At 46.2% G+C, this 21,791-nt stretch overlaps 1 protein-coding gene across 1 annotated transcript in view; it reads left to right on the top strand.

The window, feature by feature from the left end:
* ARRB2 (arrestin beta 2) overlaps window positions 1–21,791 on the top strand; it is a 530,032-nt gene that overhangs the window by 132,635 nt on the left and 375,606 nt on the right. The window lies entirely within an intron of this gene.

Raw genomic sequence — 21,791 nt, 5'->3', positions numbered from 1 at the left:
TCCGCTGTGGCGACCCCTAACCGGGAAAAGCCGAAAGACACAACAACTCTAAGGTGTCACCACTTTTGCATTGCCACTTCATCACATATTCCTACTTAGTCTTGTCTCTCTCATACATAGTCTTGCTCGCTAGCACACAAATCTGCACATGCATGCACCCACTCACAAATATGTGATTGAACAAAGACTTGTTAATCTGTTTCTTTTGAGCCAATTGTTAGTAATAGAACAGTTCCACAATCCATTAGAAATGCCAGTAAAATCCATATGATATGCTAAAACTTGTCCCAAGGTGCAACAACCTTGGATTCCATATGCCTAGTTATTAGCAGTGCAGTGAGCACAGTATCCCCATAGAGAGCATAGAGTTTTCCCCTCTTCAGATTAACCTGTATTGTTTTGTGAAATCCAGTGCTTTTAACATATTGTGGTTATGCTAAGTTTCATACAGTTGGTTTTGAATTATTGTTTATTTTCTATCAAATCATGGTGTGTTCTGAACACTCCTGTATGCATGTTCGCTAAAGGGAAAAGCTTGTGTTTCTGATAAACGGGAAATTCCATTGACCAGGTAAGTCAAACATCAAAGTTGATGTTTAACATGTTCCTTTTTACTTTTTCCTTTACAGTCCATAGTGTATGACATGAGAAGAAATCCCACAACCCCCAAGCCCAATTGGTCTTTCATCTGGTATAAATATTTCAGGAAGTGGTAACATGGAAATTGTCTTGTCTGGAACTAATATCGTTACCCACCACAATAAAAGATTTTGGCAGGGAAACCACAATCTTCTTCTTCTTCCTCTTTCGGCTTTTCCCAGTTAGGGGTCGCCACAGTGCATCATCTGTCCGCTCATGATTGGCAGTGGAGTTTTACGGTGTCAACTTGCCAGCCCGGCGCCCAACCTTCCACAGAAGGCACACACGCGCACACACTCACACCTAGGGCCAATTTAGAGTGTCCAATCCACCTACTGTATGTCTTTGGGATGTGGGAGGAAACCGAAGCACCCGGAGGAAACTCACGCGACCACAGGGAGGACATGCAGACTCCGCACAGAAGGCACCCCAGCTGAGAATCGAACCAGAGAACCTCTTGCTGTGAGGCGGCAAAGGGATGCCACATTAATAAAGTAAACTTTTTCTTGTACTGAAATATTACATTTGAGGTCATAAGTAGGTGAAAATGGTTTTGCTTGTTTAAGTAAAGCAGCTGGATATGCTGGGTGAAAAAGCCAAACTGTCAAATATTAGAAGTGACAGTTTTGAATAAGGGCATATATCCTAGGCACAGAGCATTGTAAAAGCAAGCAGTTTATTTCTCTATATTAATGAGACTTTGGTATTAATGAACTTTCAGAGCATTTACTTAAAACAAATTGCTGGACCAGTGAATGCCATAATCTGCATTGGAATTAATTAACCACATTCCTACAAATGGAGCCATCAAAGAAGAATAGATTTTGAAGGACTCTAGCAAGAAGTCCTTCAACTGGCAACCACATTAGGGTGTCTTGCCTTGAATCCTTCTGTTGCATGCTTATGTTGTGCTGAATAACCTTCAAGCTGCCACAGAAACCCAAGAGTTAGGGCTAAGTATTAAAATAAAATTAAATAAACTGGGTAAGCTTACTGGATAAACAGTTCCTTCTCACAAACAACATCCAGTGAAGTGACTTACAATGCCCCATAGCTAGTGCAAATAGGCTGGTCTGGTCCTGGGAGGGCTCATGTTTGTCCGGGATAAGTTTGATTAATAAAGGGTGCATTTCAAACTGTCAAAAGCATTCTACACAGTTTCCCACCAACTACTACTTAAACTTGCTACGTACAATCTCAGGTCATCATCACTTGCATGGTTTCACAGCTACCTATCAAACCATAAACAGGCTACCAAATGGGAGAAAAGTCTCTCTGCTCTACTGTTAGTATCCACTGGAGTACCCCAAGGGGGTCCATACTTGGAGCCGCCCTCTTTATTATATTTACCAACAGCCTAACTTCAGCAGCCCAACTTGCTACTGTCATACAATAAACAGATGACACATCTCTTACCTGTGCTGCCCCTACCCACCAACAACTCCTAGGTAAGACTCAAAAAATCTCTCCAGGAAATTGAAACTTACCTATCTTAACCGCCAACTCATTCTAAACCCAAATAAGACTAAGTTAATGATTTTCACTAACAAAACTTCCAGGCCCTGCTCTCCAGCTCTGTCTATACAATCCGCCAATGGAACCAAAATTGAACCCACAAATCACACCAAACTCCTGGGTGTAACAAAAGATGACAGGCTGAAATTTGATATACATATATCCTTAACAATCAAAAATGTCCATGCCAAACTCTGATTTCTCTACTGGGCTAGACCATTCCTAATGCACCAAGCCAGACTAGCCACAGCAAGATCTCAACTTCTATCTGCAATTCTCTACTGCTCACACATTTTCACAAAAGTGCGCAAAGCTGACCTTAACGACTTAGATTCCTGCTATAATAAAGTAGCAAAGTTTGCTGGCAACCATCTCCATAAAGCTCATCATTGTTCTCTTCTTTAGCATCCTAACTGGCTTGAACTTCCCAACCTGTTAACTTTAAACCAACTTACCTTTACCCACAAAATCATTCACAACCCCAGTTACTGCCCTGCACTTTCCGACCTGGTCCAATCACACGTAAATACCAGGTCCCTTAGGTCTTCAGACAGACTACTGCTAAAAGTCACAGTCTCACAACTACCAAGGTAATTCCCTCTATTCAAATAAAATAGCCAAGACCTGGAATGCTCTCCCTCAACACACACAAAATATTCCCAACTATTGTACCTTTAAAAAAACAAAAGAATATTTCAAAAACACCTGGCTCTGTCCCTGTAGCTCTCCTGGATAAGTTTTCTTCTTGTATATATTCTTCGTGTTTCACTGTTGCAGTTATCACATTTGGGTTATCCCTGCCAGGGTAGCCCTGTGCCGGCCCGAATACCAGAGTCTTAGTATTTCTGCATCGGTTGCTGTTGCTTCAGGACTGACATCAGGTCATCAGTAGTATAAAGTAAGGCAGTCGACATCATTACATCAGTCTTTCTTGCCGTGGAGCCCGAAGCAGAAACAGTTCACATGAGTGCTGGTGGGCCGCTAACTGAGTTTCGTCTTACGAATTGAAGCTGAAGTTTTCTAAAGCTAAGTACCTCGTTGGGAATCCTTTTTTCTTGCACTAACCGATGTCAGAAAAAGTTAACAATTGTCTCGCCTGTGGAAAGCAAGTACCACACCGAGACTTTCATTCTTACTGCGTCACTTGCTTTGGCCCAGATCACGATGTCCCCTGCTGTCACTTCTGTGCTTTGTTCAACGCCAGAACTGTATGTCGTCGGGCCCTTATTGTAGCTAGATATTTTTACTTACTGTCCTCAAATTCCAGTATGGCTTTGGTAAGCCATCCAACAGCAGATCTTCTGAAAAACATAAAGATAAAGACAGACTGCACAGGTCCAAACATACCGGCAATGCTACCGCTAAGCTAGTCGTCAGTTTTCCAGTCCTCCATGAGGTGCTTTCGCAGCCCCTGATGCCCGTTTCTGTGGATTCACAGGCCGCTACCGAGACCCTTTCGGAATCCGGTATTACGCAAAACTCTTTTTTGACTAAGGATCCTGCAGTCATCTCTACCTTGGATGGGTCCAGAGCCGCTGAGCAGGCACCAGCTTCTGAGGAAGTCCTTTGCACTACGGATTCCCGACACAAACCGACGTCTTCTTTCGCGACTACTGTTCTTTCGAAAACTACCGAGTTTCTTAGGCCCAGGTTACGAACCACATCCAAGAAACCGACAACCCAATCTCAGGCATCTGCTTCCTTGCCTCAGTCTCAAATGCTTAAAATGGCAGAAGACCTTATAATGCTAATCAGGGAAAGCCAAGCTACCCCTTCCAAAAGAAAAAAAGAGATTGTAGTTTCATCTGAACAGGAGTCCGATGACTCTGATGCATCTAAGTATGAAGACATGCAAACCCTCTCTGCCTATGAGGATTCTGATGCAGAGGATTCCATTCCTTCAGCCTCTCCCCCAGAGGATTTTTCCTTTGGGGAAATCCTTCACACCTTAAGGGAACATCTCCAGTGGGAAAGTCAGGACAACCCTCAGTCAAAAAAGTGACTCAGGGAAATCTTAGATCTTCCACAGCACAGACCTCTGGCCATCCTCCCCAGTCCTGAATGTTGTGGAGGATGGTTTCCTGGAATCCAGCTTGACTCCTGACACCCTCCCTCCTGCACCCAGAAAACCAGACAGGTATTACAGAGTCCCTGATTCACACAAATTTCTTTTTAAAAATCCTACTACTGACCCTGAGGTAATTTCTCAAGGGCCTAAAGGAATTAAAGCAAATTCTGCTAAGAATCCCACCCCCTCACATAGGGATTCCCGACCACTAGACAGATGGGGTAAAAAAGTATACACCTCAGCTACTCTTGCTATCAGAGCACTAAATTGTCAGTTCCATATGCTAAAATTTCAGCAACATACCTTGGAACTCCTCAAACAAAAAATGACTTCCTTTCCTTCTTGTGCAGAATCTAAGGAGTTACAAGACTTAATGCATTCTGCAAGTCAAGTAACTAAACACACCTTGCAGTGTGGGTTTGATGCCCTAGAAGCTTCTTGCAGGGCAGCAGTCACCGGTTCTGTCCTTAGAAGGCATGCATGAGTTAAGGAACAGCCCTTGCCAGACCATGTTAAATCTAAATTGTTGGATGCCCCCTTGCACAAAGGCAACTTGTTTGGGACTAAGGCAGAAGAGGTCTTAAAAAAAGATGGAAGAAAAAGCAAACTCTATGTAGACATTTGAGGATTTCTTACAGGTCCAACCACCCAGGTGCAGCAGGCATTGTCCCTCCAAGCACTGGTCCTTTCCTGCTCCCACCAGGTCACTTCAGCCCAGACCCCGGGGAACCAGACCCCACAGACAGCAGCCACAGGGAATGCAGAGATCAAAGCAGTGGACTACTTCCACTTCACAGCCAGGGACTTCTAAGCCACCCCCTTATGGTAAGAACTCGCAATGACTCTCCTCCCCCACCCCCTCCCTCTACCCACCTCCACTTACCCCTAGGAGGAAAACTTTCCTTTCATGCAAACACCTGGGCCACCATTACCAACGACCGCTGGGTTCTCAACATAGTGTCCCAGGGATACAAATTTTCTTTCCACATCCTTCCAACTCTAAAAGGGTTCCCAGATCTACCTCCAAACCAGTGGGCAGAGGTGCAAAAGCAAGCCCTTTCTCTCCTCTCCTCTCCATTAGGGCAGTAGAGCATGTTCCTGCAGAAAAGAAAGGCCAAGGTTTCTACTCCAGACATTTTCTGGTACCCAGGAAAGAGGGCAACTGGCACCCCGTCCCCGATCTGTCCATTCTAAACACCTTCCTGGTGATCTCAAAATGCTCACTGTACAGCAGCTGCTACACATGCTCTCCAAGGATGCTTGGCTAGCCACCCTAGACCTAAAGGAGGCCTATCTCCACATTTTTATCAGGGAATCATGCAGGAAATATCTCCGGTTCAGTGCAGGATCTCAGCACTTTCAGTTCTCTGCACTTCCCTTTGCCTTATCTACTGCTTCCAGAGTTTTCACCAAATGTCTGGCTCTGGCCATTGCCTTTTGCAGACAAAGGAATATCCAGATTTACCCATACTTAAACGACTGCCTAATTCAGGCAGACAGCCAGGAAAAGCTACTCAAGCACCTGGCCTTTGTAAAGTCCCTACTAACCTCCCTAGGGTACGCTATCAATGAAAAGAAATCCAAACAGGTACCCACCCAAAGGATTATATTCCTGGGAGCAAGCCTGGACACAGCTTCCCAGATGGCATTCCTTACATCAGAAAAGCAAACCTTCCTGACAGCCTACTTCTCTCAGTTAGCCACTAGATCCCAACTAGCAAGGAAAATCCTACAAGCTCTGGGGTTTATGGCATCTTGCATTCTACTCCTTCCATATGCCAGACTGCATATGAGGTAACTTCAGTAGTACCTAAAAAGCCTTTGGTGTCAACGCTCTCAAGACCTGGAGACTCTTACACCCATAATACCTTGCTTCAGAAAATATTTTCTTTGGTGGGCAACAGCATGCTCCCTCAACCAAGAACTACCTTTCTCACCACCCCACGCCACCCAGACCCTCACCACAGAAGCATCAGATTATGCCTGGGGTGTATACAGGGCCAATGGAGCCCACAGCAAATCCATCTGCACATCAACCAAAAAGAGATGATAGCTGTCCAGCACGCCTTGATAGCTTTCAAGCACCTTCTCTCCCCAGGGGCTATCCAGATCAAAACAACAACACAACTGTATTGTGGTATATCAACAAGCAGGGAGGGACTCAGTCCTACCCTCTATGCAGGCTTGCCATGATCCTTTGGCACACAGCCTCTGGCATGCAACTCCACCTGTTAGCACAATTTGTGCCAGGTTCTCTCATCTCTCTGGCGGACCACTTAAGCAGAAGTCTTCTGGACCTACACAAGTGGCAGCTCAACAGAAGAACCTTTACACTAATAACTCAGAAATGGAGCATCCCGAAGGTTGACCTCTTTGCTTCCCACACCAACCATCTGCTGAGCAAGTTTTGCACCAGAGAGCATCACTGCAGTGCTCAGAAAGTGGATGTCCTGTCCTTCCCCTGGGTCAGTCTATTGGTCTGTCTTGGCTCCATTATCTCTCATCCCCAGGGTACTGCTCAAAATAAAGGACAATTCTTATAGCTCCAGACTGGCCTTGCCAGCAGTGGTACCCCTTGCTGTGCAGCCTGTCCCCTCTGACACCTTGGCATCTCCCTCAGATTCCAAACCTCCTGACCCAGAGGGAAGGGGAATTCATGCATCCCCAATTGCAGATAGTCAATTTGGCAGCTTGGCTTGATGTTCTTCATGTTTCACTGTTGCAGTCATCACATTTGGGTTATCTGCTTGCAGTAGCCCTCAGTCAGCCTGATTAACAAAGTCTTGGGTCCTGCGTCGGCTGCTGTCCCTTCTTCCGTGACGCCAGGTCGTCAGGGGTATAAAACATGCAGCCAACATCATTACATCAGTCTTTCTTGCCGTGCGGTGTCTGAAGCAGAAGCAGTTCGCAAGTGCCTGTCGGCCGACTCTTGAAATTTTCATTTTCGAGTTTCAGAACCGAAGTCTTCAACTAAAAGCTAAATACCCCATTGGGGAAACTTTTTTTTGCTCTTAACCGATGTCAGTAAAAGTAAATAATTGCATTTCTTGTGGAAGGCAAATACCTCAAAGATTTTCATTTGTACTGTATTCCTTGCCTAGGCACTGACCACGATGCACCTCACTGTCGGTTTTGTGCCTTATTTAAACCTCAAACTGTCTGTCGTTGGTATATTTTCGCTTCTAAATATTTCGGTGCTCGGTTCAATTATCCAGATATGTCTTCAGAAAGCCATCCAACTACCGACATTCCGAAAAAATGCAAAGATAAAGACAGAGACAGGCTGCCTAGGTCCAAAGCTGCTGACGACGCTTCTCCTAATCCAGTCATCAGTTTGCCAGTACTCAGTGAGGCGCTTTTGCAGTCCCTGATACCCGCTATTTCAGATTCGCAGGCCTCTACTGAGACCCATTCAGAGGCTGGTATGCCGCAAGATGCTTCAATTACCTTGGATGGGTCCGGAGCCGCTGTGCAGGCACCGACTTCTGAGCGTGTATTCAGGCCTACTGACTTGCTTATTAAACCGACGCCATCTTCTTTTTCAAGGCCTAAAACTCGAACCATGCCTAGAAATGGGCGTCAGGCCTCTATGCCTAAAAACAAATGATAAGAATGGCTGAAGACCTTATTACTTTAATCAGGGGAAGACATCCTCCCCCCTCTAAGAGACCTAGGACTGAGTTTGCTTATGATACAATTTCTGTTTCCTCTGATGACCAGGATTTACCTTTATCTACCTATGAGGATTCTGATGCTGAGGACTCTATTCCCTATGCTTCAAAGCAGGCTACATGCACTATCAGATGTTCATTGTGTTTCACTGTTGCAGTCATTACACTTGGGTTTTTCCTGCTGGCAGGTGACCCGCAGTCGGCCCGAGTTCCAAAGTCTTGGTCCGGCGTCAGTTGCTGCCGCCTCTTCCCTGACGTCAGTGCGCCAGGGGCATAAAAGTTGCAACCGACACTATTTTCTTCAGTCTTTCATGCCGCACAGTGCCCGAAGCAAAAGCAGTTCGCAAGTGCTGGTCGGCCGACTCCTGATATTTTCAAAATTCGGTTTCAGAACCGAAGTCTTCAATAAAGCCAAGTACCCCGTTGGGGAAACTTTTTCTTGCTCCAGACCAATGTCAGTAAAAGTTAATAATTGTATTTCTTGTGGGAAGCAAATACCTCATAAGGACTTTCACTCTTGCTGTATTCCTTGCCTAGACCCTGACCACGACGTTACTAGTTGTCGGTTTTGTGCTAGATTCAATAGATGTACTATTAAACATCGGTTTGATTTTGCTTTACATATTTTGGCCGAAGGTTTAATTATATAATGCTGTCGGAACAACCAACCGGAATTTATAAAAAACTCAAAGACAAAGAAAAAGACAGGCATCCGAGGTCCAAAACAGTCGACGAAGCCTCTTCTAGGCCAGTCGCCGGTTCTCAGTGACGCGCTTTCGCAGCCCCTGACACCCGTTACCTCAGAGCTACAGGCCATAACCAACAGCCACATGGAGACACCGAGGCCTGTGGAAACTCAAGGTATTGGGCCTACGGAAACTATACCCTCAGATGGGTCCGGAGCCGCTGAGCAGGCATCGGCTTTTGTGGGTGTTTTCAGACCTTCACAGCTTACAATTAAGGCTACTACAGCAGCAAAATTAAAAACACCATTAAAGACCAGGAAACAAGTACAGCATTCTCCAGAACAGTCATCCATGCCAAAGGAACAGATGCTTAAAATGGCTGAAGACCTTATTAGTTTAATCAGGGGTTCCCATCCCCCTCCTGACAAAAGGCCTAGGCAAGACACTGATTATGATTCCTCTAATCAGGTTTCCATTTCCTCTGATTCCTCTTCTAATCAGGGATATTGTCTCCCTCCCTATGAGAACTCTGATGCAGAAGAGTCCATTCCTTCAGCCTCACCGCCTGAGGATTATTCTTTTGGGGAAACCCTGCACACCATGAGGGAGCATTTCCATTGGGAGAGCCAGGATTATTCAGAATCCAAGAAAAGGCTCAGAGATTTCCTTTTATTGCCTCAGCACAGGCCCCTGGCTATCCCCCCCTGTGCTTGATATTGTAGATGATGCTTTTTCTGAATCCAGTCTGTCTCCTGATTCTTTACCCCCTGCACCAGTCAAGCCAGACAGGTACTACAGGGTCCCTGACTCTCATAAATTTCTTTACAAAAACCCCAGTGCAGACCCAGAAACAATTTCACAGGGTCCTAAAGGGGTTAAGGCTTCCACTGCCAAAAATCCTGTCCCCTCAGATAGGGATTCCAGAACTCTGGACAGATGGGAGGAAAAAAGTTTACACTTCTGCTACTTTAGCTGTAAGAGCTTTAAACTGTCAGTTTCACATGCTTAAATATCAACAATACATCATGTCATTGTTAAAGCAGAAAATGGTTTCAAATACATAAAGTCCTGACAGTAAAGAAGTGCAGGATTTACTGCATGCAGTTGAACAAGTGGAAAAGCATATTCTGCAATGTGGTTTTGATTCTTTAGAGGCTTCTTGTAGAGCCGCAGTTACAGGCTCAGTTATTCGAAGACATGCTTGGTTGAAAGAACAAAGTTTACCTGACCATGTTAAAGTAAACTTATTGGATGCTCCATTACAGCATGATACTTTGTTTGGTGTTAAGGCAGAAGAGGTGTTAAAGAAAATGGAGGATAAAGCAAAGTCAATGCAGACAGTGAAAGATTTCTTACAGGTTCAACCACCTAGATTTAGCAGAAACTGGCCTTCAAAAAATTGGTCCTTTCCAGTGTCAGACAGGCCACAAAGAGGCAGATACAGACGCCCAAGAGGCAGATCTCGGCCCCAAGGCTCCTACAGACCTAAACAATGGGGTGCTTCAGCCCCCAAAGGAGGAAAAGACAAATCACAACCTTATAGTAAACAGTCACAATGACTTCCCTCTGCAAATGCCAAGCTCTTACCTGTTGACAGCACCCCTAGGGGAAAGCTAGCACTTTTCTCAAAAAATTGGCACATGATCACCCAGGACCAATGGGTGCTGAATATTGTTTCTCAGGGTTACAGGTTCCACTTCCACACGCTTCCAAAATCAAAAGGTATGCCAAACCTACCACAAAACCAATGGGCAGAGGCACAAAAACAGATTGCTTCTTATGGACATGGGAGCTATTCAAAAAGTTCTACAACAAGAACAGGGACAATGATTTTACTCTAGACTTTTCTTAGTACCCAGAAAGGACAAAGCCTGGAGACCAATACTGGACCTGTTGATCCTAAATACTTTCCTGGATGTTCCAAAATTCAAAATGTTAACACTACAGCAACTTCTGCTCATTCTGGGCAAGGAGGCTTGGCTAGTTACTTTGGATCTCAAGGAGGCATACCTGCATGTCCCAATCAGACAATCTTGCAGAAGATACCTCAGATTCATAGCAGGCTCAATGCATTACCAATTCTCTGCACAGTCCTTTGGCTTATCTACTGCGCCCAGGGTCTTCACAAAATGCCTGGCACCAGTAATTGCATTTTGCAGACAAAAAGGAATTCAAATATATCCCTACTTGGACGACTGACACTCTTGTAAAGCACCTGGCGTTTGTAAAAAGATTGCTGATTTGCCTAGGATACACAGTAAATGAAAAGAAATCAAAACTAGTGCCCTCTTAAGAGATAATATTCCTGGGTGCAAGCTTAAATACAACTGCCCAGATGGCTTATCTCACGCCAGACAAGCAAAGTGACTCATTACTTTCAAATGATGGCAACAAAAACCCAGCTCGCTGCAAGAAAAATTCTGCAGGCCCTGGGCTTCATGGCATCCTGCATTCTACTAATTCCATATGCAAAACTGCATATGAGGAAACAGTGGTGTCTAAAAAGTGTTTGGACTCAGCATTGTCACAGCCTGGAGACAGTCATAACTTTACCTGCCTACAACAGGAGTTTCGATGGTGGTCCCAGGCCTGTCACCACAACAAGGGACAGCCTTTCACCTTACCTACAGCCAGGCAAACAATAACAACAGATGCATCGGATTATGCCTGGGGAGCACATAATGGCAGGAAAATGTATTCAGGGCATGTGGCCCAAGGAACAAATGCATCTTCACATCAATCAAAAAGAGATGCTAGCTGTACAGAATACCCTGACAGCCTTCAAGGACCTAATACATCCAGGACAACTATTAATAAAGATGGACAATACCACAGTAATGTGGTACATAAACTAGCAATGGGGCACACATTCCTACCCCCTGTGCAGACAAGCCATGACTTTGTGGAACACAGCACTGACCTACCAAGTACATCTGCAAGTACAATTCCTGCCAGGAACAAAAAATACACTGGCAGACGAACTACGCAGAAATCTCATGGATCCTCACGAATGGAAGCTAAATCCACAAATGTTCAGCAAGATAACAAGGAAATGGGGATGCCCAGACATAGATCTTTTTGCCTCCCCTCACAATTACCAAATACAGAAATTTTGCACAAGAAATTATCACTCTCAAGCATGGAAAGTGGATGCTCTGTCATTCAGCTGGAAAGCCCTGACAGTCTATGCCTTCCCTCCGATGCCTCTTCTCACCAAGGTGCTACTAAAACTCAGGCAAGAAAGGCCAAAAATTATCCTGATTGCACCAGACTGGCCACACCAGCACTGGTACCTAGTCCTAAAGTGTTTTTCCCAAGGCCCACCTTGGCCTCTACCTGAAATCCCTCATCTTTTGACACAACAAAACAAACAGATTCTGCACAGTCAACTCAGAACCTTAAACCTGGCAGCATGGCAGATAATGTAGCCACTCAGACTGCACCTCTCTCTAAAGCTGTTATGGATGTTATTTTGGGAGCCAGGAGGCCCAGCACTAGGAAATCTTATGCATAAAAATGGAAGAGATTCTGTGCTTGGAACCAGGCACAAGGGCTCGAACCACTTGTCCCTAATATACCTCAGATTTTGCAATACCTAACTGAGATGTTGGACAAAGGCCTATCTTTCTCATCTATTAAAGTCCATGCCTCTGCCATTTCAGCTCATTACAATACGGATCCTCTTATTTTTTCACATCCTCTACTACGACAGTACCTCAGAGGGGCAAAAAATATAAGTCCCCCAAGGAGAGCACCATTACCTACTTGGGACCTCAATTTTGTTTTAGAAAAACTCACACTGCCTCCTTTTGAACCAGCCAGCACAGCTGATCTAAAATTCTTGTCATGGAAAACTGCTCTGCTCCTAGCAATAACATCAGCAAGAAGAGTCTCAGAGTTACAGGCAATGATGGCTGTGGAACCTTTCCTCATTTTTCATCAGGACAGGATTTCTCTTGGGACAAACCCAACATTCATGCCAAACTCCAGTGTGGCCTGAAACCAAACCATTCATTTACCTACTTTCTACCCAAATCCCCAGAATAAAGGGGAAAGACTTCTGCACACTTTGGATATACACAGGCAGCTACAATTCTACTTCGACAAAACAAAAGCTTTCAGAAAAACTGAGCAACTGTTTGTAGCATATGCTGCAGGATCACAAGGAAAGCCTATTACAAAGCAGACAATCTCCAAATGGATAGGACACTGCATCCGCTTCTGTTATGCACAACATGGCAAATCAGTGCCTAAGGGCATTAGGCCTCATTCTACCAGAGCAGCAGCCACTTCAGCAGCTTTCCTCAGAGGAGTACCAACCAAAGACATTTTAGAAGCTGCAACCTGGAGCTCAGTGCACACTTTCACCAAGCACTACCACTTACCTCTCTACTCTAAATCCAGAGCAGGCTTTTCCACTGCAGTTCTGCAGGGCTTGTTAGCCTCGCCAAATCCAATTTAGACCCAGCCACCCAACCTCAGCTTTGGGATTCTACCCAAGTGTAATGACTGCAACAGTGAAACACGATGAACATAGTACAGTTGTGTACCTACCATAAATGTAGATATTCGAGTATATTCACTGTTGCAGTCCAGGTTACCCACCCACCATCCCCCTTTTTCTTTGCTGGCATATTTTTATCTTTTCAGCCTTCCTATCTGGGGGCACCTGACATCTGGGGCAAGAAAAACTGAAGAAAATGGCGTCGGTTGCAACTTTTATACCCCTGGCGCACTGACGTCAGGGAAGAGGCGACAGCAACCGACGCCGGACCAAGACTTTGGAACTCGGGCCGACTGCGGGTCGCCTGCCAGCAGGATAACCCAAGTGTAATGACTGCAACAGTGAATACACTCGAACATCTACATTTATGATAGGTACACAACTGTACTTTCTCTCCACTGCCCTTTGGCTTATCTACTGCGCCCAGGGTATTCACAAAGTGCCTAGTTCCAGTCATTGCATTTTGCAGGCAAAGAAATATTCAGATATACCCATACCTGGACGATTGTCTAATTCAGGCAGAAAGCTAGGACATACTTTTGAACCATCTGGCCTTTGTACAAGGATGCTAACTTGTCTAGGGTACACTATAAACGAAAAGAAATCGCACCTGGTACCCTGTCAGCAAATCATATTCCTGGGAGCAAGCTTGAATACAACTTCCCAGATGGCTTTCCTCATGCCAGAGCAGCAAATTCATTTGACAACCTACTTCAAACTAGTGGTCACCAAAACCCTGCTATCTGCAAGGCAAATACTGCAAGCCTTGGGGTTCATGGCCTCCTGCATTCTTCTAATTCCATATGCAAGCCTGCCTATGAGGAAACTACAATGGTATCTAAAAAGCCTATGGTGTCAACATTCTCAGGATCTAGAAGCAATGATTCCTATCCATGCCTTGCCTACGCCTATAGTGTTTCTTTGGTTGGCAGAGGCTTGCCTCCAAAACAAGGGACTACCATTCACTCTACCAGCTGCCGCCCAAACCCTAACAGACACCTCAGACTATGCATGGGGGGCTTACCTGGCAGGGAAGTGCATTCAGGGCAAATGGAACCCAAGTGAAATGCACCTGCATATCAATCAAAAAGAAATGTTAGCTGTACAGAATGCACTGACAGCCTTCAAGGACCCATTCTTCCAGGACAATTAATGGTAAAGACAGACAATACCACTGTTATGTGGTACATAAACAAGCAGGGGGGTACCCATTCTTACCCCCTCTGCAGACTAGCCATGGCATTGTGGAACACAGCCTTGAGCTACTGAGTGCATCTACAAGCTCAGTTCCTGCCAGGAAAACTAAATACACTTGCAGATAGACTAAGCAGAAACCTCATGGACCCACATGAGTGGAAAATGGAATCAAAGATTTTCAACATATTGACAAACAAATGGGGGAAGCCCGGATATAGACCTGTTTGCCTCCCGCCAGAACTATCAATTGGACAAATTTTGCACAAGGACTCCCCACAAACAAGCTTGGAAAGTGAATGCTCTGTCCTTCAGCTGGAAAATCCTATCAGTTTATGCCTTTCCTCCTCTGCCTCTCCTCTCCAAAGTACTGCTAAAGATCAAACAGGACAAATCAAGGATGATATTGATCACACCAGACTGGCCACGCCAACACTGGTACCCCCTGTTGCGCAGTGTGTCACTGTTGGCCCCATGGCACCTGCCTCTGACCACTACTCTGTTGTCTCAGCAGGAGAACCAGATTCTGCACCCTCCGCTTCAAACCCTGAACCTAGCAGCCTGGCTAATTTCCTAATCTCTCCCTTACCATCCCTCAGTAAACCAGTGATGGATATCATTTTTAGAGGCAAGGAGGCCTAGTACTAGAAGACCTTTTGCTGAAAAATGGAAAATATTTTGTGCCTGGAACCAGTCTCATGGGATGAGTACAGGAGCGCCCAACTTACCTCAGATACATGCTTCACAAGGGACTTTTTTTCCTCCGTCAGAATTCATGCCTCAGCCATTTCAGCTCATTATAACACAGAACCTCCCATCTTCTCTCGTATACTGCTCAGGCAGTTCCTCAGAGGGGCCAAAAATGTAAGACCACCCAGGAGAGCCCGAACTCCAGCCTGGGATCTTAACTTTGTATTGGAGAAACTCACTCTTCCTCCTTTTGAGCCAGCTGCTAGTGCAGAATTAAAATTCCTTTCTTGGAAACAGCCTTCCTTTTAGCAATCACATCAGCAAGAAGGGTATCTGAATTACAGGTCCTTATGGCAGTGGAGTCTTTCATCATCTTTTATGCGGACAGGGTGTCCCTCAGAACCAATCCCTCCTTCATGCCCAAGGTAGTATCCAGTGTGGCTTTCAGTCAGTCCATTCATTTGCCAACCTTTTTTCCTAATCCACAGAACAAAGGGGAATGGATAATGCACTCCTTAGATGTGCACAGACAACTTAGATTTTACTTGGACAGGACTAAACCTCAAAGGAAATCTGAACAACTGCTGGTGGCATTTACTGCAGGGGCAGCGGGGAAGGCTATTTCAAAGCAAACTATTTCTAAATGGATAGGCCATTGCATTCATTTCTGCTATAAGCACCATGGAAAACCTATCCCACAGGGGTCAGATTCCACTCAGCCAGGGCTGCATCTACCTCTACAGTCTTTGTCAGAGGTGTCCCTACCAGGGGCATCCTAGAATCTGCTACTTGAAGTTCTGTACATACCTTCACCAAGCATTACTATTTGCCAATTTTCTCTAAATCCAGAGCTGGCTTTGCCACTGCAGTCTTGCAGGGTGTTATAGCTGGTCTAATGCTATCTAAATTCCTCCTCCCATCCTTAGCTTTGGGAATCTACACAAATGTGATGACTGCAATAGTGAAACACGAAGAACATAGTACAGTTGTGTACACTTACCATAAATGTAGATGTTCGAGTGTATTCACTGTTGCAGTCCTAGTTACCCTCCCTCCAGCCCCCTGATTTCTTTGGATATACCTCTACTCTCCTTTACAATGCTTAAACGCTTTTTGGTGTATTTGCTTTTTTATTGCAGGTATATCCTTGTGTATATATAATATATATATATATATATATATATATATATATATGTGTGTGTGTTTTATTGCTTCCCATTAAGGGGGGGCACCCGACATCTGGGGCAAGAAAAACTGATGTCATGACATCGGCTGCATGTTTTATACCCCTGACGACCTGACGTCATGGAAGAAGAGACAGCAACCGAGGCAGGACCTAAGACTTTGTTAATCAGGCTGACTGAGGGCTACTGCAAGCAGATAACCCAAATGTCATGACTGCAACAGTGAATACACTCGAACATCTACAGTTCTAAGTGTACACAACTGTACTTTCCCTAACCCCCGATTAATCTGCCAACCTCAGCAAACAGGTTCTTGATGTTATATGCGAGGCCAGTCGCCCTAACACTAGGAAGTCTTATGCTGACAAATGAAAAGTTTCTGCACTTGGATTCAGGCTAAGCCCTCCCTCCCTCTCATCCTGGATTACTTAGCTGACCTGCTACACAGTGGACTGTCCTTTTCCTCTCCTTAAAATTCATGCTTTTTCTATCTCTACCCATTTTTTTCACTGAGCAGCCTTTTTTTCTCACACCCTCTGATCATACAGTTCCTAAGAGGGGCTAGCAAGTTGAGACCACCCAGAAGACCACCAACCCCAGCTTGAGACCTTAACTTTGTTTGAAACCCCCCCCCCCCCACCTTCGAACCTGCCTCTTCAGCAGGGCTAACATTTCTCTCCTGGAAGGCAGCTTTACTTCTGGGCATCACTTCAGCCAGAAGGGTCTCCGAGCTACAAGCACTGATGGCTGTGGAACCCTTCATCATCTTCCATGCTGACAGGGTATCCCTCAGGATTAACCCATCCTTCATGCCCAAGGTGGTGTCCAGTGTGGCTCTCAACCAATCCATTCATTTGCCCACCTTCTTCCCTAACCCACAGAACAAAAAAGGATCCTGCACTCTGTAGATGGGCACAGACAGCTCAGATTTTATCTAGACAGGACTAAATCCTTCAGAAAGTCTGATCAGTTGCTGGTTAGCTTTGCTACAGGGGCAGAAGGCAAAGCCATCTCCAAACAAACTATCTCTAAATGGATAGCACACTGTATCCATTTCTGCTACAAACAACATGGAAAACCTCTCCCCAAGGGGGTCAGGACTCACTCCACCAGGGCAGCCTCCACCTCTGCAGCTTTCGTCAGAGGAGTCCCCACAAGGGACATCCTGGAGGCTGCCACCTGGACATCTGTTCACACCTTCACCAAACACTACCACCTGCCTATCTTCTCCAAATCCAGGGCAGGGTTTGCCTCTGCAGTCTTGCAGGACATCCTAGCCAGCCCCTAGTTTCCTTGACTGCCTCCACCCTTTTCCTCAGCTTTGGGAATGAACCCAAATGTGATGACTGCAACAGTGAAACACGAAGAACATAGTACAGTTGTGTACACTTAACACAAATGTAGATGTTCGAGTGTATTCACTGTTGCAGTCCTGGTTTCCCTAACTCCATCCCCCTCTTCTTTATTCTCTTTCCTTACAAAGGACATATTGTTATTTACTTTGTACTGATGGGGTTCTTCCACCAGAACCTGGCTCCCACTTGGGGCCTCCTGACAGGTTAGGACAAGAAAAACTGATGTAATGGCATCGCCTGCCTTACTTTATACTACTGACGACCTGTCATCAGTCCTGAAGCAACAGCAACTGATGCAGAAATACTAGGACTCTGGTTTTCGGGCTGGCCGAGGGCTACCCTGGCTGGGATAACCCAAATGTGATGACTGCAACAGGGAATACACTCTAACATCTACATTTATGGTAAGTGTACACAACTGTACTTTCTCAACTACTCTCATCATCCTTAAACAGCACTATTTCTCCATACAAGTTGTAACTTTTGGTTGAAGCTCTTTTAGATCTTTAATGTATGCAGCGATCGAGTATCTGTATATTATGCTATTATATTGTCATTATACAGTCTTTTTCTTTTGTTAGTTTTTCTGGCATATTTTTCTTGGATTTTTATTTTAGTCTCTGCAAGTGTTAAAATACTCAGATCTGAAGTTGTTTACTTCATTTGGTCTTCAACATGTGGGATATGGATCCGTATTGGATCCGAGCTGGCAACTATTGCTAGCATCAACTCCAAGCTCCAGACACCTCCCCTTACCCATAATGCACCTCCACTGCCTTCCATCCCCAGATCTCGTTTGCCGTGATTTGCTTTACATCCGGTCTTCTGAGCTCCAGCTAGCAGTGGGTTATTAAAATTTCTGCGAGTAGAACATTTTCTGTTTTTTTATCAGATTAAGTTAGTATAGGTACCCTTTCTCTCCACCCATTGCTTTGGCATAGAGTGTTAGTGTTAGGTAGTTTGTTCTGTGGTGACCCCCCTCAGTTATTTTTCTATAGACTAGTGTGGTGGGTGTGTGTGTGTGTGTGTGTGTGTGTGTGTGTGTGTGTGTGTGTGTGTGTGTGTGTGTGTGTGTGTGTGTGTGTGTGATCTTTTAGAAAGCATTTGCCTGCCTTTTTTTAAGGCTTTCTTTCTAGCAATTGGAATGGCTGAAAAGCTTGTCTTCAAGCGCTGCACAGAGTTTGGCCATAAGGTATCCCCAGCGGATGGCCACACTCTGTGTGTTTTGTGCTTGGGTGTGGCCCACCTTAGTGTGGATTGTAGCATTTGTGCGGGTTTCATCCCCCACGCCCTAAAGGATAGGAAGGCCAAGTTGGCCCTTAAAGGTCTTCTTCCTCCTACCTGACTCTTTCGTTATCTTCGGCTTCCTCTCCCTCCTGTCTTCCTCTGGTTTCTCCTCCCTCCCAGGCTCCAACTCACACTCTTATATCTAAGCCTGTGGTAGCAGAGCAGAGGTGAGGTCAAGAAAGGGAGAGTTGAAGACGAGGAAAAAGTGGAAGTGGTCCCCGGACCTCGCTTCACCCAGCAAAACTCCACGGACCTGTGACTCCCCTCGGCTGCGATCTCCGAGGTTCTCCCATGATCCAGAGGAGGCGTGTCCAGTCTCTTGGGCCTTGGTACCCTGACCCACCAGGTGCAAGTCCGTGACCTTGTCACGGTCAACCCGCTCCTTGTCGGATATGGATCTGGATAAGATGATGAGGTGCTTTATCCGTACACAGATCCAGATGGGGGTCTTGCCAGCCCCCTTCCCCTCTGGAGCAGGGAGCTTGGTTCCTTTCTTTCAACCCATTTCTCCTTCTCCGATCCAACCTCTGGCTTTGGAGTACTTGGATCCGAGGTTGGCTTTGGTCAGGGGGTCGTTGCTGACGGTAACTGTTTCCTTGATGTCGAAAGCTGCCTGGTGCATTTCGGATCAGACCAGCTCGGATCTGAGCCGCTCTCAGAGCCGGAACTTGGTTGTCTGATCTGAGGGAGTGGAACCTTTTCCATCGGCTCCGACTTTGTCAGGCCAGGTTCCATCCCTCGGAGCTCCGTCTACCTCGGGCCCATCTCCGATTCTCGCGTCGGACCTGGGGAGACCAGCCTCCTTATTAGTTTCCCAGGAGGTTCGCTCTCCTTCGGCGTTCGATGTGGTAGAAAGGGTCCTCTCCGTCAGATCGAGACCTCTGACCACCCCCTCGGACTTCTCCCAGACCCCCTCGGCTCTGTCTATCGTCCCCATTGTCTTACCAGAGGGACAGCCTGTGCTTGAAGAGCCCCAGGCGGTTCTCCCCAAGGAACAAATGGCTTGCGAGCACCCCACAGAGAGTCCCATCAGAGATGTGCCACGCAAGCATATGTGCAAGAGGAGGCACTTGGACTCCCCTGAGTCTGTCACCCTGGACATGGATTTAGATGATGGGGAGGGTTCCCCAAGATCACCTCCCGAGGATGTCTCCTTTGGAGAAGTCATGGAGATCCTGCGCCAGCCGGGACATTAGTCTGCCTCCCCAACCCCCTTCTGATGAATCTGTGTTCCTGGAGGCTTTCAGCATGGGCCCGTCTACTTCCTGGGTGTCCCCTCCCATGGATTCTTTGGTGGATTTGGTCACCTCACAGGCATGGAAGGAACTGGACACCATGGAGTCTATTCCCAAGCGACCCGATAAAATTTTAAGCCCCTCCCATTGATAGCCTATCCTGGAATAAGGGCTCCCTCGTGGACGCCATGGTGGTAGCAGCCGCCACTAAGAAGGAACTTGCCCAGGAGAGTTCCTTGGTCCACCCACCTGACCGGAGTTACGGATGATGGACCACATAGGGGAAGCGGGTGTACGCTTCAGCTACCTTTTCGATCAGGGTGCTGAATTACTTGGCCCATGTCACTAGACTCCAACGCGACCTGGTAAAGGAGCTGGAGGAGTCTCCCCCCAAGTCCATGTCGCAGGAGGACAAGGCTTTGTTCTCTGCGAGGATGGCCACTCTAAAAGCGGTATCTAATACGTCCATGTGACTCCTCTCCCATGCTACTGCAAGAGCGGCTAGGGTGGCTGGGTCTGGCGTGTACATGAGGCGTAATGCCTGGCTCAGGTTATGTCAATTTTCCGAACCCTTCATGGCGTCGTTTGCCAGTGCCCCTTATGACGGTTCTACACTCTTCGGAAAGACTGTCAAGGAGACATTAGTCCAGAGTGAAAAGGATGGGAAGACACTGTCTGCCATCGGGATCTGCTTCTCTAACCCTCAAAGGTCCTTTTCTCGGAATGAGAGAGGGCAAAAGAAGATGTGGTTCTGGAAGTCTCAGTATTCCTGGGACACTCGGGGCTCTTCTTCCCCTGTGGCAGAGGGGGGCAGAATGGACGCCGGCCCAAAGGCAGTTGGGGTCCATGGAACTTCAGGTCTCGAGAGCCTTTCTTGGACAGAACCAGGCAGCAACCCTGAGGGGATGCCAGACTGCTCTACTCTGGAGGCAGTCAAGGGACAATTGTCCTTGCACCCAGTGGCATGGGCGTCCATAACAATGGACCGCTGGGTGCTTCAAATCATATCCAGAGGATACTCTATCCCCTTCGTGGGTTACCCCATATCTTCCAGACACCTCTTGGACGTACCACCCACACAAAGGGAGGCAGCAGCACAGGAAATTTCCAAGCTGCTAGTAAAATGAGCCGTCAAAACCATCCCCCCAGATCAGTACGGATCGGTCTTCTACTCCAGGTTCTTTTTGGTGCCAAAGAAAACGGGGGACTTAAGGCCCATTCTGGACCTCTCTACCCTGAACCTGTCCATTACCAAAGAGATGTTCTGTATGGTCACGCTACAGTTCATCATGCAGTCCCTGCAAGAGAGCGAATGGATGTGCTTGTTAGATCTCCAGGATGCTTACTATCGCATACAAATGCACAGAAGCACCAGAAGGTTCCTCCGCTTCCGGTTAGGTGTCAATCATTACCAATTTCGAGCCTTACCCTTTGGCTTCACCACAGCCTCCAGGGTGTTTACCAAAGTGATGGCAGTTGTAGCGGCTCACCTGAGGCTTCAGGGGATTTAGGTCTATCCTTACCTGGATGATTGGCTCCTCATTGCTCCCACCAGGCGTCTACTTTCCCAAACCAGGGATTACTTCCTAACACTTGCTCTGAATTTGGGCATCACAATCAACACATCCAAATCTTTCCAAGATCTTGTACAGATGATTGACTACATTGGTGCCAGGATAGAGACTCTTCAGTGCAAAATATTACTGACCTCGAAGAGAGTTCAAAACCTGAGGATGCATGTCTCCCTGATCTACTGTTCTCAT

This window comes from Protopterus annectens, chromosome 7.part0 (genome assembly GCF_019279795.1).
Source record: "Protopterus annectens isolate FY-2018-M chromosome 7.part0, PAN1.0, whole genome shotgun sequence".
Classification (NCBI taxonomy): domain Eukaryota; kingdom Metazoa; phylum Chordata; order Ceratodontiformes; family Protopteridae; genus Protopterus; species Protopterus annectens.
The sequence above is the reverse complement of the archived record's forward strand: the minus strand, read 5'-3'. Positions and strand labels throughout refer to the sequence as shown.